Source organism: Aegilops tauschii, chromosome 6 (assembly GCF_002575655.3).
Source record: "Aegilops tauschii subsp. strangulata cultivar AL8/78 chromosome 6, Aet v6.0, whole genome shotgun sequence".
In the NCBI taxonomy this organism is placed as follows: domain Eukaryota; kingdom Viridiplantae; phylum Streptophyta; class Magnoliopsida; order Poales; family Poaceae; genus Aegilops; species Aegilops tauschii.
In genome coordinates, this window is record NC_053040.3 from 490,348,875 (window position 1) to 490,375,885 (window position 27,011).

The following is a 27,011-nucleotide window of genomic DNA, read 5'->3' on the forward strand; positions in this document are numbered from 1 at the left end:
TCTAGGAACTTGCTCAAAAGTAGAAAAAATGACTTAGCTTCAATTATTTTAGAATGGAGGAAGTAATTAATTGATCAGACCAGGCCTTCGTGTGTGGACTGTGGGCTGCTCCAGCCAGCCAGTAGGTAAGTAGTAGTAACTTGTACGTGGGCTGTTATAGGCTAGATAAAAGAAAAGGACAACTCACCTAGAAAAAAAAGGACAACTGGAACAAAACCGAGCCGGCTGCTGCTGCCTTTTTTTTTTAGAAAACTTTCAATCTATTCATCTTCTATCATGGCAGTACAATGAACACTAGAAATACAGGTACACATCCCCTAGATTCACTGCCGCTTTCAAGACACGCCTGACATGACTCACCATGTAGTCTTCAGGCTGAAAACAGAAGATGATTAGTTTGGTCAGACGGTGGTGCTGGAAATTCGATATAGGTGATTCTCACTCAACACCCTTGTGCTCGCTATACGACTTCGCCTTCCTCTTCTCACTAGTAGAAAAAGGGTCAAATGTCAAGCACATTAGTGCCGGTTTGATTTTGAGCCGGCACTAATGTGTGCATTAGTGCCGGTTTCAACGGCTAGCTGGCCGCTCTCATTAGTACCGGTTCGTGGGGAACCTTTAGCACCGGTTCGTGCCACGGACCGGTACTAAAGTGAGTGGTGGCAGGATGTTCTCAGTCCGGGGCCCCTCCAGCACCTTTAGTATCGGTTCGTGGCACGAACCGGTGCTAAAGGTCGTCCTACATAAACCCTTCGTCCATCTGAGCTCGCTCTGTTCTTCCCCTTTCCCCTCTCCTCTCTGTTCTTCCCCTCTTCCTCTCGAGCTCATCACACATTTTGCCAAAAATTTGTCAAGATTTGAAGGCCCCCATCCATTCAAATGATCACAAAGGTTAGCAACTTTGTCCTTTTATCTCTCATTGCTAGATTAGCTCTTGCAATGCTTTGTATAGTGATTAATTTATGAGTTTAGTAATTTGGGAGGAAATATATGTGCTAGTATTTGATTTATATGCAATTTGAGGTAAAAAATAACACTTAGTTTGCATATGTAGGTGTGGTTTACTTAGTGCTTTCTAAATCTCCGTCGTAACCACCGTCGATCGCCCGCACCGTCCCGTCGCCGGCACCACCTTGTGGTGAGCCTCTTGTTCATGAATGTTTTACATTACCAAATTGATGTTTATGTGATTTGGATATATAGTTACTCGTATAATTATCTTACCCGTACGTTGTTTGTTATACATAGTGCCATGGTTTTGATATCCGTCCCCGTCGGCCCTCGTCTTGTTATGATTCGGATGTGGTATATTCTCTTTTAAAACTAGTTGTTGCATTTCATGTTTATGACAATATATGCCCATCAAGTTGACATAGATATTTTTATCTAGGAGGTTTGTGAACCGGAAATTCCAACCGACCCTATTGTCGAGAGGTTAAATTTAGTTGAAAGAGAAAACGAGTATTTGAAAGAAAAATTGAAAAGAATTGAGGGGGAGAAGATGGAATTGGAGTTGCATGTTGCTGATGTCGTCGATGATCACAAGATCAAGATGGAGAAAATGCGCTTGAAGATTAGAAAGATTAGAAAATATGCCATTGATAGTGAGGCTTGGTATCATTATGCTGTTGGATCAATTGTTACCTTAGTTGCGATCTTGATCGCATTTGTTGTTGAATTTAAATGCTTTAGTTAGAGAGTTATTTGTTTGTTGCATTTAAGTGTTGTATGAACTTTATGTATGAACTTGTATTAATTTGGTCTTTTCGGTGTTGTGTAATGAAGATGAGCCGACAATGGATGTACGATGACCGATGCTCTCCCGAGTTCATTAATGGCGTGCAAACTTTTCTGCTTGCGGCTGAGGCAAACAAGCGGGCGGATGGTTTTATGCCTTGTCCATGTGCTGTCTGTAAGAATGATCACAATTACTCTACGTCAAGAACCATTCACGTCCACCTGTTTAAGTCCGGTTTCATGCCCCACTATAATGTTTGGACCAAGCACGGAGAAATAGGGGTTATGATGGAAGACAATGAAGAAGAAGAGGACGACGACAGCTATCCTGGCCATGGGTTCCCTGAATACGATGATACAACAATGGGGGAAGAAGCTGAGCCGGCAATGCGGGAAGAAGCTAAAGAAGAGGCATCAGATGAGCCCGCTGATGATCTAGGTCGGGCCATTGCCGATGCAAAGAGAAACTGCGCAAGTGATTTGGAGAAGAAGAAGTTGCAGCGCATGTTAGAGGATCACAAGAAATTGTTGTACCCGAATTGTGAAGCTGACAAGAAAAAGTTGGGCACCACACTGGAATTGCTGCAATGGAAGGCAGAGAATGGTGTATCTGACAAGGGATTTGGAAAGTTGCTGGTAATGATAAAGAATATGCTTCCAAAGGACAACGAATTGCCTGAGAGTACGTACAAAGCAAAGAAGGTTGTCTGCCCTCTAGGGTTAGAGGTGCAGAAGATACATGCATGCCCTAATGACTGCATCCTCTACCGCGGTGAGTACGAGGATTTGAACGCTTGCCCGGTATGCGGTGCATTGCGCTATAAGATCAGCCGCGATGACCCTGGTGATGTCGAGGGCGAGCGCCCCAGGAAGAAGATTCCTGCCAAGGTGATGTGGTATGCTCCTATAATACCACGGTTGAAACGTTTGTTCCAAAACAAAGAGCATGTCAAGGCGGTGCGATGGCACAGAGAAGACCGTAAGAAAGACAGAAAGTTGAGAGTACCCGCTGACGGGTCGCAGTGGAGAAAAAACGAGAGAAAGTACGGGAAGGAGTTTGCAGATGACGCAAGGAACGTATGGTTTGGTCTAAGCGCAGATGGCATTAATCCTTTTGGGGAGCAGAGCAGCAACCATAGCACCTGGCCTGTGACTCTATGTTTGTATAACCTTCCTCCTTGGTTGTGCATGAAGCGGAAGTTCGTTATGATGCCAGTGCTCATCCAAGGCCCTAAGCAAGCCAGAAATGACATTGATGTGTACCTAAGGCCATTAGTTGAAGAACTCTTACAGCTGTGGAATGGAACAGGTGTACGTGCGTGGGATGAGCACATGGGGGGAGAATTTGACCTAAAGGCGTTGCTGTTCGTGACCATCAATGATTGGCCTGCTCTCAGTAACCTTTCAGGACAGACAAACAAGGGATACCGCGCATGCACACACTATTTGGATGATACCGACAGTATATATTTGGACAATTGTAGGAAGAATGTGTACCTGGGACATCGTCGATTTCTTCCGAGCAGGCATCCCGTAAGAAAGAAAGGCAAGCATTTCAAAGGTGAGGCGGATCACTGGACGAAGCCTCGCCACCGTACTGGTGCTGATGTACATGATATGGTCAAGGATTTGAAGGTAGTCTTTGGAAAGGGTCCTGGTGGACAACCTGTTCCGAATGACGCTGACGGACGTGCACCCATGTGGAAGAAGAAATATATATTTTGGGACCTGCCCTATTGGAAAGACCTAGAGGTCCGCTCCGCAATCGACGTGATGCACGTGACAAAGAATCTTTGCATGACCCTGCTTGGCTTCTTGGCCGTGTATGGGAAGACAAAAGATACACTTGAGGCACGGGAGGACCAGCAACGTATGCACGGAAAAGACGACATACATCAGGGTCATGCCAGCTACGCTCTTACCAAAGAAGAGAAGGAAATCTTCTTTGAATGCCTGCTCAGTATTAAGGTATCGTCTGGCTTCTCGTCGAATATAAAGGGAATAATAAACATGGCAGAGAAAAAGTTCCAGAACCTAAAGTCTCATGACTGCCACGTGATTATGACGCAACTGCTTCCGGTTGCATTGAGGGGGCTTCTACCGGATAACGTTCGATTAGCCATTGTGAAGCTATGTGCATTCCTGTCACGACCGGTTTTTCAATAAAATAATTATTGAGAAACCAATCCCTGTTACGGACCAGCGAGGAAGAATTCCTTCTCACTGATAGACAATACATTGGTCACAGAAAAAAATACCAGGAGTACTAAATATAATACAAAGTTGAGCAGAGACTGCCCAACAATTTATTACATGCACGCCGATAAAACAATACGGCGGATAGGGTGGCAAACTTCTAACTCACGATAACAACGGTGGTGGAAATATCACTGCAAAGCGAGTGACATGATTCCAGAAAACTACAACTCATCGAGCGTCGGAGTGAGGCTCGAGAAGACTTATTGCGGGGGGGGGGGGGGGGGCGGAAGCGTAAACAACATAAGTGACCAATATCCGGGATCGCGCAGGACTGACTGGGACTCCTCTAGGCGTCGGACGCGCTATCAAACTCTTCATCCAAGAGATCGCCTTCGTCAACATCTGGCCAAATCAACAAGCCAGGTGAGTACTATGAAAGTACTCGCAAGACAGTTCGGACATAAGGTATAACAAATGCAAACATGAAACACATGAACAAGTTAACCAGAGCGATCAGACATAGAGATAATAAATACTGGGTGCCAAGCGAGGGTCTGAATGACGCCTCGAGCGGAAACTGCAGAATAGTAATGCGGGTACCAAACGAGTGTCTGAAAGACTCCTCGAGCGGAAAATGCGGAATAATAATACTGGTGCCAAACGAGTGTCTGAAAGACTCCTCGAGCGGAAAATGCGGAATAATAATACTGGTGCCAAACGAGTGTCTGAAAGACTCCTCGAGCGGAAAATGCGGAATAATAATACTGGTGCCAAACGAGTGTCTGAAAGACTCCTCGAGCGGGAAATGCGGAATAATATACTGGTGCCAAACGAGTGTCTGAAAGACTCCTCGAGCGGAAAATGCGGAATAACAATGCCGCAGTCGGGCGTCGGGGCGACACCACATAAAGGGCTTATAACAGAAAATAAAGACAGTACATGCCACAGTCGGACGTCTGAGCGACATCGCATAAAGGGCTTATATTTAAAGTGAGAAACGAGTACACGCCACAGTCGGACGTCTGCGCGACGTCTCATAAAGGGCTTATATGGTAACACAACAATACAATAGTTCGGGAATATAACTTATCACAAGCATGAGACAAATATAATGTTAGTCCATCCACAGGAATAACAATGAAATTGAATTTACCACTTGAGCTTGTTCACCGGGGGCAAGTTTTTCACACGGATAGATTTGGATATAAAGTCTACATTACTGATCATGGATACGATGATTTGGAAAGAATTGACTCTGCAGAGTTTGTACTTAACCACAGCCAACGGATTTCAGTAGTCACGGGGACTAGTTCCGTCTACGGTGTTCTGGAAGGAACACGTCTAACCAGTACACACCCAATTTAACCATCCGAAGCCAGGGATCACCCTCGGCAACATTCAGGAAAAACCTTGAGTCGGGGAGGCTACAACCTCGCGTAGCATGGGATCAAATTTCTATACGCGCGCTATAAGGGGGTGCCCCCCTCTCGGTCCCAACCGGAAACACCCATGCCCCCTGACCGAATGACTGGCTTTAATCCTGGGCCAAGGTACCATCATCCCGGCCTCTCTGTTTGGTGTGTACACGGAAAGAGGTTACCAACTTACTAAATCGTATCCTGGCAATGAGACATGTGGTAGCACGGAAAGGGGAAGGGACGATAACACGGCTCCAACCATGTTAACGTCGGAAAAGTCGGATGACACAAGGCTGGCATGCTACAACAGTACCACCTTGCTGCCCTTCATGTCACCACATGATTAGGCCACCTCTCATCAGAGGTCATCGCAACTTTGGAACATGCGGGAAAAGATCGATAACGTGGCTCCAACCACGTTAACGTCGAAGAGAGTCGGATGACGCAAGGCTGGCATGCTACAACAGTACCACCTTGCTGCCCTTCATGTCACTACATGATTAGGCCACCTCTCATCAGAGGTCATCGCAACTTCGGAACAACCGGGTCGTTGCCTTACAAGCAACGAGGTATTTATCGACACTCACATGCCACGCACAAACTTTCACATGAACATGCAAAACATCTGCCATATCAAATGTTCAAACATGCTTGCCTGGTTCGGAGAAGTCGGAGTCTAGCTCGGCGAAGTTCGCGGCTCCGTTGCCTCTCCCGGAACCTACGACAATCACGAAACGGGTTCTAACGTGAAAAACCAACACATGCACAGAAACTTTTCCAAATATTTTTCAAATAAATCCCATAAAAAACTAGACAAAATTTGAAGATTGTCAGAAAAAGAATCACTCAAAAATACCTTTTTATTAAAAAGTTATAAAGGTTTCTGTCCAGGGACTTATCTGTAATGAAACAGAAAAGTTCCAGGGTTTTAACTGAGAAAACAAAAAACGCTTCGGCTGGGAATGCGCAAGCGCAAAGGGGAAAACGTATTTTGCCCGAAGGCGCCAATAGAAAACGGTTCGGGGAAAATAAAACAGAGGCTGACACGCGGGGCCTGCATGTCAGGTTTGAAAAGGCTCGCCGGCGCCCGAAGACGGCGATGGACGCCGGCGTCGAACCACGGCGAGTTAGGAGAAACGGAGGGTACCAAGAGCTTCAGTGTCTTCTTCCGCGTCGGTGGGTGGTGGACTCGTCCAACGGGGAGCACCACGTCGACGGCGACACTTTCTCCGGCGGACGGCGGTTCGGGTGAGGATGGGAACTCCGGTGGAGGGCTGCAAGCTTCAAATTGAAGTGCGGTTCAGAACGAGGGATGCAAGGTGAGGCTACTGGCACGAGAATGGAGGCTGCGGAGCACACACGAGGGCGAATCGGGCTGGATCCCGTGGCGGGTCGCGGCGGCCGGAGTTGAGGAAGGAGACCTCCTCGGGGCTCTTCCAGTGGCTAGGCGTGCTCTAGGGGAAGTGTAGGGCTGGTGGGTGCTCGAGTTGAAGCTCGGGGCCCCTATTTATAGGCAGATCGACGGGGTGGCCGTGAACGGAGAATCTCCGGCGAGCGATTACGGCGGAGCAGTGGGTTGGCAGGGGGTTTGAGCGGTCGAGCAGCATCAGTGGATGTTACTGGACTCGATTTGCAGCTGAGCGGGGTTGGTCTTGGCGTAATGGCGTCGGTCCACGGTGAGGTGACCGCACGGGCTCAACGGCGGCAGAGAGCGCGCTCCGCGCCCTGTGGTTCACGACGAGAGCGGCAGCGCGTTCGGGGGAGTGGAAGGCCACGCGGCGGGCTCCAGTGGTTTGGGCGGCACTGGGTGGCGTCGTCGGCGCCGTGTCTCTCGCTGGCGCCCGCAAAGCCGCCGCCGGCGTCGGTCACGGGGCGGCGCACCTTCTGCTGCTCGTCGCCGACGCCCGCAAGATGCCAGGCACTCGTGCGGTGCAGGAACAAGAGGGCGAGGACGAGGAGCAAGGCGACGCGATGGCACTGGCGAGATCGATGCCCGTCTCTGAAGAAAACGACAGTGTGCACTGACTGAACTCTGAAGTTAACTGAACTTGACAGTGACCATGCACTGCAGGTGTTCGACAGAAGGATTTGGTAAAGAGATAAATTTTTCTGGAGCTGTAACTTGGTGAGACGATCACTCAAAGCACCCAGAGGCTGCATGAATTTACTTGGAATTTTTGGAGAAGGTTTTGAATGAATTTCACCAAATTTGGCAAATCTGGTCCAAACTTGCAGCAGATGTAGTTTGAAAATTTTGAACTGGAGACCAGTGGATCTTCATGGTTCTAGGTTGAGGGTTCAAAGGACTAGGAGGGGAAAAAGGTTTGGTGGCAAAAATCAAAACAGAAAAAGGAGTTCCTTTGTAAATCTCCAAGTGCTATAAGAGAAGACAGAAATTTATTTGAATAGGATTTGAATGGAAATGATCACATGAGGAGGTTCAACTTGCTGGATTTGATGCAAATCATGATCCAAAGGTGAGGGAAGGGTTAGGAGAGAGGATTTGCACTAATGCCATGGCAAGAAGGAATAGTTGAAAGTGGCAAAGGACTTTCCAAAAGCCATAGTGCATTCTCAAAAAGGATTTTCAAAGGTTATTCTCTCAAATGAAAAACATTTTGTCTTGAGCCCAAATGAAGAGCAAGAACTCCCAAGGCCAAAGGCAGATCTTGGGTGAATCCAAATAAAACTTTTGCCATAAGGAAAATATATGAGAGGGAGAGATCTCTTGAAGAAAAAAAATTTAAATCACTCCCCTCAAGTCAAAAAAAAACCTCGTGAAAAATCCAAATAAAATTTGGGTGTCCCAACACCTACCCCGTTAGGAAAAATCTCGTCCTCGAGATTTCTGCTGATCCTCAAATAGATATGGATACTCTGCTCGGAGGAAATCTTCCCTTTCCCATGTGGCTTCATCCTCGGTGTGGTTGCTCCACTGGACCCTGAAAAACTTTGTCGTTTTCTGACGGGTCCTCTGTTCAGACTCTTCTAAAATCTTTACTGGCCTTTCTCTGTAGGTGAGATCTGGTTGCATATCAATGTCCTTATGAGGTACATGTTTCTCCGGGTTACTCACACATTTCCTCAACTGCGAGACGTGGAATACGTCATGGACGTCTGATAGCTCCTTGGGTAGGTCTAGTTGGTAGGCTACCGTGCCTCTTCGTGCCTTCACACAAAATGGTCCAATAAATCTTGGGGCTAGTTTCCCCTTTATTTTGAACCGTTGCAGACCCCTCATAGGAGATACTCGGAGGTATACGGAATCACCAGGTTCAAAGCTGACCTCACGATGCTTCTGATCATAGTAGCTCTTTTGTCGGCTCTGTGCTGTCTTGAGTCTGTCCCTGATTTGTTTAACTTTTTCCTCGGCCTCCTTAAGCATATCTGGGCCGAAGATACGGCTGTCACCTGTTTCTGACCAATTCAATGGGGTACGACACCTCCGTCCGTACAATGCTTCAAAGGGTGCCATTTGCAAACTGGTTTGGTAACTGTTGTTGTACGCAAATTCGGCATACGGCAAACTCTCTTCCCAACTGGATCCATAGGTGAGCACACAGGCTCTTAGCATATCCTCTAGGATTTGGTTTACACGTTCTGTTTGTCCATCTGTCTGAGGGTGGTATGCTGTACTGAAAGCTAGTTGCGTGCCCAGAGTTTGTTGTAGGTGTTCCCAAAATTTGGAGACGAATTGGGTGCCTCGGTCTGATATTATAGTCTTCGGGACTCCATGCAAGCAAACTATACGAGATAGATAGAGCTTTGCCAGTCTTTGAGTGGAGTAGGTAGTCTTCACGGGAATGAAATGAGCAACCTTGGTTAGTCGGTCTGTGATGACCCATATGGCATCATTTCCGCGTTGTGATCGGGGTAATCCGACAATGAAGTCCATTCCTATTTCATCCCATTTCCACTCCGGTATTTGGTTTGGCTGGAGTAGCCCTGCTGGCTTTTGATGCTCGGCCTTGATACGCTGGCATGAATCGCAACAAGCAAAAAATGTGGCTATATCTCTTTTCATACCGTGCCACCAAAATCTTTCCTGGATGTCCTTGTACATTTTGGTTCCTCCAGGATGGATCGAATATGGAGCGGTGTGGCTTTCCGTCAAGATCTGTTGCTTGAGTTCCTCAATGTTAGGTACGCAAAGTCTGTTTCGGTACCACAATGTTCCTTCACTGTCTGTGACGAACTCTGAAGTCTTACTAGTATTCATTTTCTTCTTTATGCCTTCGATGCTGGGATGTCCCTGTTGGGCCTTCTTAATTCGTTCCATCAAGGTGGGTTGTATCTCCAGGTTTGATACGGTGCCCTCGGAGACTAACATTATGTTGAGCCTAGCGAACTCTCGCTGAAACTCAGGCCTCAAGTTTTGCTGACCGTCACTGTCTGGGCTGGGGTTTCGACTAAGGGCATCGGCCACTACATTTGCTTTTCCTGGGTGGTAGTGGATGCCGACGTCATAGTCTTTGACCAGTTCCAACCAGCGTCGTTGGCGTAAATTCAGCTCTGGCTGTGTGAAGATATATTTGAGGCTCTTATGGTCCGTATATATTTCACAACGATTTCCCAACAGAAAGTGCCTCCACTCCTTGAGTGCATGTATGACCGCTGCTAGCTCCAAGTCATGTGTTGGGTAATTTTCCTCATGCTTTCGCAGTTGCCTGGAGGCATATGCGACAACTTTGCCATCCTGCATTAGTACACATCCGAGACCTTTTCGGGACGCGTCACAATATACTTCAAAACTCTTGTGTATGTCTGGCACAGCTAAGACTGGTGCGGTTGTCAGTTTTTTCTTGAGTTCTTGGAAGCTCTGCTCACATGCTTCCGTCCATACGAATCTCTTGTCCTTCTTGAGCAGTTGGGTCATAGGTTTTGCCACAGTGGAGAATCCTTCAATAAATCTCCTGTAATATCCGGCCATTCCTAGGAAACTCCGCACATCTGTGACGTTGGCGGGCGGTTTCCAGTCCAGTATGGCCTTGACCTTTTCTGGGTCTACGGCTACGCCTTCTTGGTTCAGTATATGGCCTAAGAAACCAACTTGTCTTAGCCAAAATTCGCATTTGCTAAACTTGGCGTACAACTGATGCTTCCTCAATTCTCCCAAAACCACTCTGAGGTGCTCAGCATGCTCTTCGGGTGTCCTTGAGTAAACCAGAATATCGTCAATGAATACCACCACAAATTTGTCCATGAATTTCATGAACACTTTGTTCATGAGGTGGACGAAAAATGCGGGGGCGTTTGTTAGACCAAAAGGCATCACTGTGAACTCGTATAACCCATATCTGGAAGTGAATGCTGTCTTGGGGATATCCTCTGTTCGTACCTTCAGTTGATGGTATCCTGATCTCAAATCAATCTTTGAAAATACTTTAGCTTGTGCGAGCTGGTCAAACAAATCATTTATCCGTGGCATCGGGTATTTGTTTTTGATGGTGACCATATTGAGGGCTCGATAGTCTATGCATAGTCTCAGTGTCCCATCCTTCTTCTTGGCGAACAATACGGGCGAACCCCATGGTGAGGAGCTGGCTCGTATAAATCCTTTGTCCAATAATTCTTTTATCTGCTTCTTTAACTCCACCAATTCTGAGGGTGCCATTCTATACGGCTTCTTATAAATGGGAGCGGTGCCAGGTGCTAGTTCGATGCTGAATTCGATCTCTCGGTCTGGTGGCATACCTGGTAGTTCTTCCGGGAACACATCAGGGAACTCGCATACCACTGGAACTTTTCTCAGTTCTGCAATGTCCATTTTGTTCAGTTTTGGTTTCTGTGACCGTGGCCTTTCTTGAGCGGAGACTCTTATTGTCTTGCCGTGATGGTGAGTGAGAATCACTGTCCGATTGAAGCAGTCAATGAATCCTTTGTTGGTGGTCAACCAGTCCATCCCTAAAATGACATCCAGTCCTTTACTTTCCAACACGATGAGATTTGCGTGGAATTGTAGTCCTTCGAACTCAATGACCACTTCTTGGCAGTAACCTTGGGCGATTTGCTTATTTCCCGGGGACTTGATGATCATAGACTTTTCCAAGGGGAGTATCGGAAAACCATGTTGCGAAACAAAACTCTTCGAAACGAACGAATGGGAAGCTCCAAAATCAAACAAAACCGTGGCAGGTACTGTGTTGACAGGGAACGTACCGAGCACGATGTCTGGGGCATTCTGCGCTTCTTCCCTGGTCACATGGTTCAAGTGACCCTTCCTGTGGTTGTTGTTGGGATTGAAGTTGTTGCGCTTGGGGGCGGGATTGTTTCCACCATTGTTCGGCTTGGGTGCCGAGTCTCTTGGCTTCGGGCACTGTTTAGCATAATGCCCTTGCTGACCACAAGCATAGCAGGTGACTTCTGGACGGTATGTGAACTCTTTGTCCTTGGCATGAAACTGTCCGACGGGCCTTGGCTCAGTAGTCGTGGATCTCCTTGTGTCTGTCCTTGGGACCTCAGCCTTGCCTCGGTTGCTGCGGGCAAGAGTCGTCTTGTCCCTCTTCCGCTTGCGGATATCTTCCAGACTACAACGCTCATTTTCCAAGGTGATGGCCTTGTCCACCAGCGTCTTAAAATCCGGAAAGGTGTGTACAATCAGCTGGCATCTTAGCGCTGGTGCCAGGCCGTCCAGGAATTTTCCCATCTTCTTGTTTTCTGTCATGTGCTCGTCGTAGGCATAACGAGATAGCTGGGTGAACTGACCATTGTACTCTGTCACTGACATGCCTCTTTGCTTCAGGTCATCAAACTCTCTCTTCTTGATCTTTAGAATGCTCCTGGGGATGTGTGCCCCACGGAAACCTTCCTTGAACTCTTCCCAGGTGATGTTGTGTTCCCTGGGATGCATGTGTAGGAAGTTCTCCCACCATGCTGCGGCTGCTCCAGTAAGGTAGTGTGGTGCATAAAGCACTTTCTCATGATCTGAGCATTGAGCAATAATCAGTTTCCTTTCAATCTCACGAAGCCAATCATCGGCTTCCAGTGGCCTATCGGTGTGAGCAAAAGTTGAGGGGCGAGTCTTCTGCAACTCGGATAACTTGGAATGTGGTTGATAGTGTTCACGGTGGTTTCCCATGTTGATGACATGGTTCATCATCTCTTGGTGTTGTTGCTGACTTTGCTCGAAGAGACAGCATACTTGAGACAGTGCTGCTTCGCTATCTTGTTGGCTGGACTGACCCTGAGTGAAATTGTTGCTGGTCTGTGTCCCGTAAACCTCTTCTGGCTGATTGGGCATGGAGCGAGTCCATGGGCGAGACATTTTTCCAGTCTGGGGTATTATTTGCAAAACCCATGAGAAAAACTGTGTAGCACGAGGAAACCCTTGCAAAGGCAACACAAATGATTTTTCATTGAGGAGAAGTGCTTAACACAAAACTTTCATGCGAAAAGCAAACACACGATACAGCACTCAGGATGCGCGTACACAATCCTGACATGTTATTAAAACTAGCGTACTACTCCGGAAGGCAGCAAACACACCAATACAAACTAGCGTACAGATAAAACAGCACAAAAGACGCTAATAACCGATTAGCGATCGCACCTAGTGGCTTCCTACAGTCAGCCTGGCTCTGGTACCAAGCTTGTCACGACCGGTTTTTCAATAAAATAATTATTGAGAAACCAATCCCTGTTACGGACCAGCGAGGAAGAATTCCTTCTCACTGATAGACAATACATTGGTTACAGAAAAAAATACCAGGAGTACTAAATATAATACAAAGTTGAGCAGAGACTGCCCGACAATTTATTACATGCACGCCGATAAAACAATACGGCGGATAGGGTGGCAAACTTCTAACTCACGATAACAACGGTGGTGGAAATATCACTGCAAAGCGAGTGACATGATTCCAGAAAACTACAACTCATCGAGCGTCGGAGTGAGGCTCGAGAAGACTTATTGCGGGGGGGCGGAAGCGTAAACAACATAAGTGACCAATATCCGGGATCGCGCAGGACTGACTGGGACTCCTCTAGGCGTCGGACGCGCTATCAAACTCTTCATCCAAGAGATCGCCTTCGTCAACATCTGGCCAAATCAACAAGCCAGGTGAGTACTATGAAAGTACTCGCAAGACAGTTCGGACATAAGGTATAACAAATGCAAACATGAAACACATGAACAAGTTAACCAGAGCGATCAGACATAGAGATAATAAATACTGGGTGCCAAGCGAGGGTCTGAATGACGCCTCGAGCGGAAACTGCAGAATAGTAATGCGGGTGCCAAACGAGTGTCTGAAAGACTCCTCGAGCGAAAAATGCGGAATAATAATACTGGTGCCAAACGAGTGTCTGAAAGACTCCTCGAGCGGAAAATGCGGAATAATAATACTGGTGCCAAACGAGTGTCTGAAAGACTCCTCGAGCGGAAAATGCGGAATAATAATACTGGTGCCAAACGAGTGTCTGAAAGACTCCTCGAGCGGGAAATGCGGAATAATATACTGGTGCCAAACGAGTGTCTGAAAGACTCCTCGAGCGGAAAATGCGGAATAACAATGCCGCAGTCGGGCGTCGGGGCGACACCACATAAAGGGCTTATAACAGAAAATAAAGACAGTACATGCCACAGTCGGACGTCTGAGCGACATCGCATAAAGGGCTTATATTTAAAGTGAGAAACGAGTACACGCCACAGTCGGACGTCTGCGCGACGTCTCATAAAGGGCTTATATGGTAACACAACAATACAATAGTTCGGGAATATAACTTATCACAAGCACGAGACAAATATAATGTTAGTCCATCCACAGGAATAACAATGAAATTGAATTTACCACTTGAGCTTGTTCACCGGGGGCAAGTTTTTCACACGGATAGATTTGGATATAAAGTCTACATTACTGATCATGGATACGATGATTTGGAAAGAATTGACTCTGCAGAGTTTGTACTTAACCACAGCCAACGGATTTCAGTAGTCACGGGGACTAGTTCCGTCTACGGTGTTCTGGAAGGAACACGTCTAACCAGTACACACCCAATTTAACCATCCGAAGCCAGGGATCACCCTCGGCAACATTCAGGAAAAACCTTGAGTCGGGGAGGCTACAACCTCGCGTAGCATGGGATCAAATTTCTATACGCGCGCTATAAGGGGGTGCCCCCCCCTCTCGGTCCCAACCGGAAACACCCATGCCCCCTGACCGAATGACTGGCTTTAATCCTGGGCCAAGGTACCATCATCCCGGCCTCTCTGTTTGGTGTGTACACGGAAAGAGGTTACCAACTTACTAAACCGTATCCTGGCAATGAGACATGTGGTAGCACGGAAAGGGGAAGGGACGATAACACGGCTCCAACCATGTTAACGTCGGAAAAGTCGGATGACACAAGGCTGGCATGCTACAACAGTACCACCTTGCTGCCCTTCATGTCACCACATGATTAGGCCACCTCTCATCAGAGGTCATCGCAACTTTGGAACATGCGCGAAAAGATCGATAACGTGGCTCCAACCACGTTAACGTCGAAGAGAGTCGGATGACGCAAGGCTGGCATGCTACAACAGTACCACCTTGCTGCCCTTCATGTCACTACATGATTAGGCCACCTCTCATCAGAGGTCATCGCAACTTCGGAACAACCGGGTCGTTGCCTTACAAGCAACGAGGTTTTTATCGACACTCACATGCCACGCACAAACTTTCACATGAACATGCAAAACATCTGCCATATCAAATGTTCAAACATGCTTGCCTGGTTCGGAGAAGTCGGAGTCTAGCTCGGCGAAGTTCGCGGCTCCGTCGCCTCTCCCGGAACCTACGACAATCACGAAACGGGTTCTAACGTGAAAAACCAACACATGCACAGAAACTTTGCCAAATATTTTTCAAATAAATCCCATAAAAAACTAGACAAAATTTGAAGATTGTCAGAAAAAGAATCACTCAAAAATACCTTTTTATTAAAAAGTTATAAAGGTTTCTGTCCAGGGACTTATCTGTAATGAAACAGAAAAGTTCCAGGGTTTTAACTGAGAAAACAGAAAACGCTTCGGCTGGGAATGCGCAAGCGCAAAGGGGAAAACGTATTTTGCCCGAAGGCGCCAATAGAAAACGGTTCGGGGAAAATAAAACAGAGGCTGACACGCGGGGCCCGCATGTCAGGTTTGAAAAGGCTCGCCGGCGCCCGAAGACGGCGATGGACGCCGGCATCAAACCACGGCGAGTTAGGAGAAACGGAGGGTACCAAGAGCTTCAGTGTCTTCTTCTGCGTCGGTGGGTGGTGGACTCGTCCAACGGGGAGCACCACGTCGACGGCGACACTTTCTCCGGCGGACGGCGGTTCGGGTGAGGATGGGGAACTCCGGTGGAGGGCTGCAAGCTTCAAATTGAAGTGCGGGTCAGAACGAGGGATGCAAGGTGAGGCTACTGGCACGAGAATGGAGGCTGCGGAGCACACACGGGGGCGAATCGGGCTGGATCCCGTGGCGGGTCGCGGCGGCCGGAGTTGAGGAAGGAGACCTCCTCGGGGCTCTTCCAGTGGCTAGGCGTGCTCTAGGGGAAGTGTAGGGCTGGTGGGTGCTCGAGTTGAAGCTCGGGGCCCCTATTTATAGGCAGATCGACGGGGTGGCCGTGAACGGAGAATCTCCGGCGAGCGATTACGGCGGAGCAGTGGGTTGGCAGGGGGTTTGAGCGGTCGAGCAGCATCGGTGGATGTTACTGGACTCGATTTGCAGCTGAGCGGGGTTGGTCTTGGCGTAATGGCGTCGGTCCACGGTGAGGTGACCGCACGGGCTCAACGGCGGCAGAGAGCGCGCTCCGCGCCCTGCGGTTCACGACGAGAGCGGCAGCGCGTTCGGGGGAGTGGAAGGCCACGCGGCGGGCTCCGGTGGTTTGGGCGGCACTGGGTGGCGTCGTCGGCGCCGTGTCTCCCGCTGGCACCCGCAAAGCCGCCGCCGGCGTCGGTCACGGGGCGGCGCACCTTCTGCTGCTCGTCGCCGACGCCCGCAAGATGCCAGGCACTCGTGCGGTGCAGGAACAAGAGGGCGAGGACGAGGAGCAAGGCGACGCGATGGCACTGGCGAGATCGATGCCCATCTCTGAAGAAAACGACAGTGAGCACTGACTGAACTCTGAAGTTAACTGAACTTGACAGTGACCATGCACTGCAGGTGTTCGACAGAAGGATTTGGTAAAGAGATAAATTTTTCTGGAGCTGTAACTTGGTGAGACGATCACTCAAAGCACCCAGAGGCTGCATGAATTTACTTGGAATTTTTGGAGAAGGTTTTGAATGAATTTCACCAAATTTGGCAAATCTGGTCCAAACTTGCAGCAGATGTAGTTTGAAAATTTTGAACTGGAGACCAGTGGATCTTCATGGTTCTAGGTTGAGGGTTCAAAGGACTAGGAGGGGAAAAAGGTTTGGTGGCAAAAATCAAAACAGAAAAAGGAGTTCCTTTGTAAATCTCCAAGTGCTATAAGAGAAGACAGAAATTTATTTGAATAGGATTTGAATGGAAATGATCACATGAGGAGGTTCAACTTGCTGGATTTGATGCAAATCATGATCCAAAGGTGAGGGAAGGGTTAGGAGAGAGGATTTGCACTAATGCCATGGCAAGAAGGAATAGTTGAAAGTGGCAAAGGACTTTCCAAAAGCCATAGTGCATTCTCAAAAAGGATTTTCAAAGGTTATTCTCTCAAATGAAAAACATTTTGTCTTGAGCCCAAATGAAGAGCAAGAACTCCCAAGGCCAAAGGCAGATCTTGGGTGAATCCAAATAAAACTTTTGCCATAAGGAAAATATATGAGAGGGAGAGATCTCTTGAAGAAAAAAAAATTTAAATCACTCCCCTCAAGTCAAAAAAAACCTCGTGAAAACTCCAAATAAAATTTGGGTGTCACAATTCCTCAATGCAATCTCTCAGAAGGTAATCGATCCAGAAATCATACCAACGTTAGAGAATGATTTGGTGCAATGTCTTGTCAGTTTCGAGTTGGTGTTCCCACCATCCTTCTTCAACATCATGATGCATGTCCTAGTTCACCTATGCGAAGAGATTAACGTTTTGGGTCCTGTATTTCTACACAATATGTTCCCCTTTGAGAGGTTCATGGGAGTCTTAAAGAAATATGTTCATAACCGTGCTAGGCCAGAAGGAAGCATCTCCAAGGGCCATCACAATGAGGAGGTCATTGAGTTTTGTATTGACTTTATTCCTGACCTTAAGCCGATTGGTGTTCCTGAATTGCGGCATAAGGGCAGACTGGATGGAAAAGGCACGCTAGGAGGGAATCAACTAATATGTATGGACGGACATTCTCTCACTGAAGCACACTACACAGTTCTACAGAATTCCGCCTTGGTGGCTCCGTATATGGACGAACACAAGAATTTTCTACGCTCCAAACACCCGGAGTGGTCTGATGACTAGATTACACGTCAACAAACCAGGAGTTTTGCCGGCTGGTTGCAGACACGTACCATGCATGACGCCTCTATTGAAGATGACATGTACTCGCTGTCCCAGTTACCATCTTCGAATATAATGACTTTCAAAGGGTACGAGATAAATGGTAATACATTTTACACGATCGCCCAAGATAAGAAGAGCACCAACCAAAACAGTGGTGTCCGCTTTGATGCAACAACCAAGACGGGAAAGGAAACATATTATGGTTACATAGAGGACATATGGGAACTTGACTATGGACGTGGTTTGAACGTCCCTTTGTTTTGGTGCAAATGGGTCAATATGACACGAGGCGGGGTAACGAAAGACCCGCAGTACGGAATGACAACAGTGGATCTCAACAATCTTGCGTATGCAGACGAACCATTCGTCCTAGCCAATGATGTGGCACAGGTTTTCTATGTGAAGGACATGTCTACCAAGCCGATAAAAAGAAAAGATAAGGAAGCGAATGCATCATACGATGAGCCAAAGCGCCACATAGTTCTTTCTGGGAAGAGAAACATCGTGGGAGTGGATGACAAGACAGACATGTCAGAAGATTATGAAAAGTTTGATGAAATTGCTCCATTCACAGTGAATATTGACCCGAGCATCCAGTTAAATGATGAAGATTTTCCATGGCTACGGCGCAAAGGGACACACGCGAAGAAAAAGTTTCGCACCCAAAGATCTGGGATGTGATCGGCTTCACTATCATCACTTTCTTGTGTGTTTCACACCCAGGAGGGAATCTCTGTAATAGTTAGGGTAGTTATGTGTTTTGGCATTTGAAACGCGAAGAAATTTTATGTGCAAATAAATTCTTTCATGCATTTACTAATTTTTTCAGCTAAATGACCCTGAATTTGAAAAGCATTTCGAATGAACTCAGAAAAGGTTAAGTTATTCACAAACTAGTGATTCACACAAATTTCAAATAATTCAAAATTTAAACTATTCAAATTTGAAAACTAAAAAAATAAGAAAATAAAAAGCCCACCTACTGGGCCAGAGCGGCCTGCATACGACTAGAAACCCAACCTGTAGTTGGGCCAGGATGCAGGTCCGCAAGCCCAGTAGGCCCACAGGCAGAGTAGGAAAGGTAGGCCCAGAAGGCCTGCTTTTGAGAGGAGCTCAATGCAGTGCCCGCGCCGGGGCTTATAAACTGGTCTTGGCGCTCCTCAACTAGCGAGGTGGGACTAAACTTCTGCGCCCCCTCACCTAGCAGCGCACACCCTTTAGTACCGGGTCGTGGCTCCAACCGGTACTAAAGGGGGGGTCTTTAGTACCGGTTGGAGCCACCACCCGGTACTAAAGGGGGGCGCTTCCCGCCGCTTGGCCTGGCCAAAACAGACCTTTAGTACCGGTTGGTGGCTCCAACCAGTACTAAAGGGGTGTTCTATATAAGAAAGCACTTCAAAACAAATCCAGTTTCTCATCTCTCCCTCTGCTTCTTTCTCCTGTGCCCCGTCGCCGCCGCCCCTCATTGCCGCCCCCGTCGCCGTCCGTCATCGTCCCGGTCGCCGCCCCGGCCGTCCCCGTCCCCGCGCCCCGCCCCGTCGTCCCGTCGTCCCCGCCCGGCCCGTCCCCATCCCCGTCGTCGTCGCCCCGTCCCCATCCCCGTCGTCACCGCCCGTCTCCGTCCCCGTCGCCGCCCCAGTCGTCGCGCCTCGCCGGTGAGCTCCTGCCCCGGCCGCCATGTCCACACACACACACACACACACATTGTTTTTTTAGTTTTTTAGTTATAAATTTTAGTTATAGAATTTTTTTTTGTTTTTTATTTATAGAAATATCAAAAATGTTATAGAAATGTTAGTTATATAGAAATGTTATAAAAAAATTCTGTTTTTTAGTTATAGAAATATTTATAGAAATGTTAGAAATTTTTCTGTTTTTTAGTTATAGAAATATTAGAAATGTTAGTTATATATATAGAAATGTTAGAAATTCTAGAATTAGTAATAGCTAGATGAATTAGATTAATGTCAAATTGTTAGAATTTGCATATAGAATTTTAGTTATCACAATCCAATCATTTAAAAAATGTTACTTTTTGCGGGCATATAGTATTTGTTCTCGACGATGCCCGGCCCGCATCCTCGCCGTCGACCCGTTCGCGACGACGTCCGGCTGACCCATGTCCGGGACTGGGCTCCGCCAGGCTGGCACTGGGAGGTGCTACCTGGAGGGGCGCGCCGCTTGGTGAGGAACCCGGCCTCGGGTCCCGTCGTCGACCCTGATCTCCTTTGGTGGCGTTCGCGTGGGCCACATTCGGTGCAGAGGGAGCCGGCCCCACCGGAGGTGGTGCGTCGCCGTGTCAGGGAGGAGGACGAGCACGTCCATCGCTACATGGCTGCTATGGACGTCAGGTTCTCCAATACCTGGCAGGTTCTTTGGGCAGATGACCGGAGATATGATCCTGTGATGGTTCCTTCTCTTTGGGTGTCCACCGCCCGCGCCCCAGGAACTGCGAATGGCCTAGATTCTTCTGTAGTATTCGATCTTTATTAGCTACCTAGCCAGTGATGTATTCGATATATAATATTCGAGACGATGTATTCGAGATTATATATATTATTAGAGACGATGTATTTGAGATTATGTATTATTCGAGATGATGTATTTGAGATTATATATTATTCGAGACGATGTATTCGAGATTATATATTATTCGAGACGATGCATATTATGTACTATATGATTCAGTTTTTCCTTATTGATTGCATCCATGCATTGTAATTTGAATACTAAATTGTTTTATATTTCTTCTGTATTAGTTAAATAAAAGCTATGGCGGACAATACTGGCAGAGAGGGAGAAGAGGCCCTGTTCGAGATCATACGCAACCCTAACAGGCCAGATGATCTGAATGAAGCAGATGACGGCTCCCAATATCTGAACAATACCGGGGACGGTGATGATAAGATATTCGATCTCGACGACCGAGCTGATGAAGTCATGAACTATGATTATGATTATGATGACGCAGACAATGATTATGATGACAAATACAATGTTGATCTTGAAATAACAAAGACTACCGGCGAGGTATATTTATATAAGCAGGCATCTAGTGATCATCACATGTTTTTATATATTTGAAGATATATTAACGAATCGATCTTTCTTCTTTCAACCCTCCGGATCGAGCAAATCTGCTTCTACAGACAGCACGACAAAGCGAGGCCCAGGCAAAAAGTTGAAGGATGGTGTAAAGTACAACATCGATTCCATCAAAGCTAGTGGCGAACCCCTCACGCCTAAGAACATTGCGAACAAGTTCGTTCGTCAGTGCAGAGTTCTTGTGAAGGACCAACTCCCGATCTCCATTCAAGAATGGAAAGAGCCAAAAACTAAACGTCCAGATGTTACTTGGATCGACGACAGAGCAGAACAAAAGCTTTCGGAATCTCTGATGGAACATTTCACCCTACCAGATTATTTCACTGATGCAGATGTGCAGAAAGTCAAGGATGCTGCTCTTAAGAAGATGGTAATTGCATTCAACACCCACAAGAAAACTGTATAGGCTAACTACCTCGCTGCAGAAAGGAAGACTCCAGAATTCAAGGGAACACTGGAGAAGCAAAGAGAACACTGGCCCACTATCGTGAAATTCAAGGAATCAGAATTATCTAAGGAACGGTCGAGAAAAAACAAGGCCAATGCCGCAGAAAAGACGCAGTTCCATAGGCTGGGTCCAGGTGGCTACGCGGTGGCAATGCCTAACTGGGATAAGTCTGAGCAAGAGATGGAGGATGTAGGGGTCACTCCGGTTACTAGGAGCTGGCCCCCCAGGTGTAGAACTTGGTTCTATGCGCATGGGGGGCGTTGGACCCGAAGACAGGCCTGGTTTCGAAGAAGGCAAGTCTAAAAGGAGCCGAACAAAAGTTACTTGACGCAATAGAAGATGCTCGAAAGGGGGTGTTCACGCCCAACAGAGAGAACGACGAGCTTACACGCGCCCTGGGAAATCCTGAACACTCGGGAAGAACACGAGGCAAGGGCATTATTCCCTGGTATGAGGGCTTTTTGGAATGGAACGACGACTATAGGACCCGTGCAAGAAAGAAGATGGAGGAGGAGAAGAAGAGGAAGCTGGAGGAGGAGCAGAGGAAGCAGGATGCAGAACGCCTTCAAGGCCTAGAAGCAAGGCACGCGGACTTGGCACTCAAATTCCAGCAGCAGCAGCAGCAGCAGATCGACTCACTTAGCCAGGAAAGGGGGTCTCAGCAGCGGCAGCAGCAAGCGGATGATCGTCCAGCATTGGATAGCACCGTCCCATCCATGCCGAGAAGCAGCATTAGTTCCGCCCCGGGCGACGCACTGCTGTATACATACCCTGTGGATGACATCATAGAGAACACTAACTGTGAGCTACACTTCAAAATGAAGAACATATCCATGAAGGTGGCGGACGCCGTTGCTTTTACAATTACCCCCAAAGCAACCTTCCATTGCACCCCGATTCCAGCAGGCTATGCTCGTGTCTTGGTTGATGAGGTGGTGGACCCATATTCGGGGCTATAGCTTGACATTCCTGGAGGTGACGACGAGCACACACTGGGAGAGGCCATACATCGTATCATCCTATGGAGAAAGGATTGCATCATCTTTCGAAGTCCAGCGACACCGCGTCTTGCCGACTCCTCCTCGAAGTCCGCCACCGAGTCAGCAGACTCCTGCTCCTCCAAGTCCACGAACGCGTGAGCCGACTCCTCCTCGAAGTCCGCCACTGTGTCAGCAGACTCCCGCTCCTCCAAGTCCACGAACGCGTGAGCAGACTCCTGCTTCAAGTCCGGCACAGCGTCAGGCCACTCCTCCTGTTTCAAGTCCGACATCGTGTCAGGCCACACCTCCTGCTTCAAGTCCGGCACAGCGTCAGGCCACTCCTCCTGCTCCAACTCAGCCACGTCAGCCGTCTCCACCGCCTCAGCAATCGCAGAAGAGACACGCCGCAGCTATGGTGCGTAGCGGTACAAGTCGAGGTAGTACAGGAAGTACAGGCGGAGACAAGCGATATAAATATGGTCCAAGCCTCGCTCCTCTTCCTCAGAGGCCTTACGACATGACCGAGGAGCAAAACGAAGCCATAGTGAAGGCCCAAGTGGACGCCCATTTTGGACCGAAACCGGCACCGCCGCCGAGGGAGAAAGTGCCTGAGGAAAAGATTGACCACTTCATTCGTATGGCTAAACCACCAGCTCCCAAGCCTGTTGACTCAGACTATGAGCCAAATCAGGAAGGCACATCAAGCACGACTACAGAAAGAAGCGAGCTCGAGCTCGAGCCAACAAGCTGTTGTAAAAAAATGCAGGAAAACCGTTCCCCAGCTGGGAGAACAGGCGGCGCAATCGATCCCCCCGCTTGTTGTGCCAACAACACATGAGAGTACGCGCGCCCAATATTATTGTGGGCAAACCGTTTACGTTCCCCAGCTGGGCAATGTGGTAATAACCGAGGAGCATATAATGCAGGCTGAAATGCTCAAGATCACTGTTGGACAACTCCTCGATATCGAGCCCATGTCTCCGCTTAGAGAGGAGGAAATAAAACGGAAATATGTCCGGGGCCAACCTTTGGTCGAGCCAGACGAGGTCAAGAACCTCCCAACGAGAATGTATGAATTGCATCAATGGTACATGAACATTACCAAGATTTCCAATCGAGAGTCCCTCATGGTGAATGTCAAGGAGGAGCATTACTTCCATGAGAAAGCTGTGTCCGTTGAGTATTCAGAACTATTTCAGTTATACAATCAAGACGCACTCGACAAATCTATCGTCAGTTGCTATTGTCTGTAAGTGATTTCTTTCTGTAATTTAAGTCTCAAGCTAGCTGTAGTAATCATTTTGATCAATCATTACCTATAATTATCCTCACTATATTCTTTTCTGTGGTATTATGCAGGATGAAGATGTATGAAATGAAAAAATTTGGACGCTATGGCATTGGGTTCATTGACCCAAATACCATTAATGAGTACACATGGAATATTCCAAGTTGTCGAGCAAGTTTAGATGAAAGCATGCTAGAGTTCTTCAAGCGCCTCAATACCAATGAAGATATACTACTTCCTTACAACTTCCTGTGAGTCACACTGTCTTGTACTACAAATTCTGTTTTTGCTTACTAGCTAGCTAGATGTTAATAATTAAGTGTATAGGGTTTAGGGTAGTTGATTAGTGTTATGCACATGCCCACTTAATTAAGACATGCAAACGTGTGCGCATGCAGTTTCCACTGGATCTTGTTAGACATTAAAGTTGAAGAAGGAAAAGTTGAAGTACTGGACTCACTACTTAAAAAAGAAAGTGACTACACCATCTTGTTTGGGATAGTCAACAGGTAATTTCAATCATTATTAACTATATCTCGGCCTATTTAGTTCGTCATTTCCTGATATGAACTATTTAATAACCCCTTTATTAATTTTCTTTGCCGGCGGGCAGGGATTGGGCAAAGTTCATCAAGGTGACTCCAGGCAAATGGGCAAAAAAGCTGTTTTGGTATCGACCCAAGGTAAGTAATTAAGTAGTACTAGCTAGCTAGCTAGCTACTATCTCTTTAATTCTTGTTTCAATACCATTAATTAATTATCATGCTTGATTAATCATTATCTGATTCAATTCCATTCTCGTAAAGGCCCTGAAGCAGGCGTCGGGGACTGATCTGTGTGCATACTACGTTTGCGAGAACATTCACATGATGGCGTCCGAAAGGAGCAGATCTCAAAGACAGGACTGGATATGTTTGTCAGAACACTATTCACAAATTTTTACACCATTATCGATATCTAGTCACACAACTAATACACATGCATATTGATCTCCTTCTTAACAGTTCAGAGAGGTGCGGGAGCAGCTTCTACCAACGGAGCGCATACTAGCACTTCAAGAGGAAATAGCGGGATTTTTGCTCGACCAGGTCATAGATCCCAAAGGAGAATACTATTACCCGCTACCGCCCCCATGAACCACTTGTCATCATGCTCCGAAGGCACCAAGGCAACATGTAGGAGAAATTGTATATATATATACATGTGTATGTGTGAATAATTAATGGTGGTGGTTGTGAGACATTCGATGATATATATATATATATATATATATATATATATATATATATATATATATATATATATATATATATATATGCGGTTCTACGAGAAAATATATTTACATATATGCATAACGTGTACAATATGTAGTATCGTAAAATACCAGCAAACAAAAAAGAATTAAATGGAAAACACAAAATTAATGGGAAAAAAAAACCAACCCCCCCAAAACATTTAGTACCGGTTGGTGTTACCAACTGGTACTAATGGTCTACCAGCACCCGGTCCTGGCTCGTGCCACGTGGTGGCACTTTAGTGCCGGTTCGTGCCGAACCGGTAGTAAAGGGGGGGCCTTTAGTCTCCACACTTTAGTGCCGGTTGTAGAACCGGCACTAAAGGCCCTTACGAACCGGCGCTAAAGCTCGGTTCTGCACTAGTCCTGATCCATTTGCATGTCACAAGGATGATCCATTACCTACATTACCACCCGTAGGACAAAGGTAGATGGAACAGGTTAATTTTGCATACACGGGCAGACATTTGTGCTCCAAGTGAAAGCACAGGCGTGCAACCATGCAATGGAGATATAATAGAGAAACCCCTCAAACAGAAGAGAATAATAGAACAGGCTGTTGGTAAGAAGAACATACAGTCGAGTAGTAGAGTCACCCCTCATCAGAAAAAATAAAATAATAGAACACAGTTTCAGTAAGAACACCCCGTCATGTAGAACTCCTCCAGGGACGGCGCCGCTTCCAGAATAAACATTGTCCAGGTGAGATCATACCCTTTAGGAATGTCAACAAGATTGACAATCCTTAGTTGATGAAACACAGATGCCAGCCTTCTGGTCGGACACTCTGGTTGAACCCAAATCTGCAACAATAAGCACATGATAGGATGGGTAGAGAACAAGTGAAGATAGAACAAAGCAATCATCCTGAGTTACCTTTTCGCATTTAAACCCCAAGCTCAGGTCTCGAACAAAGGTCTCATGAAGTAATGTACTTAACTCGACCATTTCATGCCAACTAAGAGCAACATTTGAAACACTCAGAACATCGAGCAATGGGACATAGCCAAATGACAGTGGTGGTTCTTTGAAAGACATCCAACACTCAAACACCAACCAAGTGAGCTTCGGAACCCAGTCGAGTTTGACCACGTCAAAACGGCAATTGAAAATACTGAGCTCACTGAGTTCTGCGTGTTCAATTTGGAACGCTATCCAACTCTCTGTGTTGCAATTGAGAAAACCTAAATATTTTAATCGCTTGCAAGTGACGAGGATGTTGGAGACAAATTCTGATTCAGCGAATCTCAAATTCGCCAGGTAGAGGCGCGTGAGACCAGCAAATGTATCCGTACACTCATTAAAAAATGACACGAACCGTGCCCCGTATTTCACCGAATCGTCAATGGTGCACTCTAGGCGTCCCTTCTCTGTCAGAACAGTGAATTCGGCCTTCTCGACCTTGCATGTTGCCATGGCACTGCCAACAGCATGCCCGACTGATATGGGGACATTGTCTATCAAGTAGAACGTCATGCTCAAGAGACGAATGGGCCATCCACCCGGATCCCTGCGTGCCAGTGTGCTCTTTGCCACTTTGGCCACAGCTTTGGCTACAGCTGTTGTATCGGCCAAGGCTTTTGATAGGAGCTAGGGTTCTTCCTGGTCTCAGGCGTAGGTTGTAGGGGAACGAGGGAGGAGGGCGAGGGCTGGAGCGCGGCGGCCGGCGGCGTGGCGCCGCCCTTGCGCTAGGTGCGGCGGCGGCGAAGGCAGGAGGCGGCTAGGGTTTAGGGTTTCCGGCTCCTCTAGGAGCCGGGCAATAGAATAGTCTTATTGCTTCTTGCTTGATTAGATTGATACATCTCCTCTTCTTATATAGAGAGGTTTACTTGACTCCTAAGCAAACGACCCTAATAACGATAAGATAATTGGGCTAAGCCCCTAATATGCCGGTCATAACACTTCTCCCCGCCTACACAAACATCTCGTCCTCGAGCTGTAAGGCTGGGAAGCGCTTGCTGAACTCCTCGAGGTGATCAACCAGCGTCAAACACCTCCGCGACAGCTGGGGCGGCCAGGTCGCCGAGCCCGGCGGCGACGTCGTCCTCCTCAATGTAGTCTGCAACCTCCAGGTAGAAGAGTCGGGGGCAGACGTGGCCGGGCAT

At 47.3% G+C, this 27,011-nt stretch overlaps 1 pseudogene; it reads right to left on the minus strand.

Moving 5' to 3' along the window:
* Nucleotides 1-294: 294 nt before the first annotated feature.
* Nucleotides 295-27,011, minus strand: LOC141026248 (uncharacterized; annotated as a pseudogene).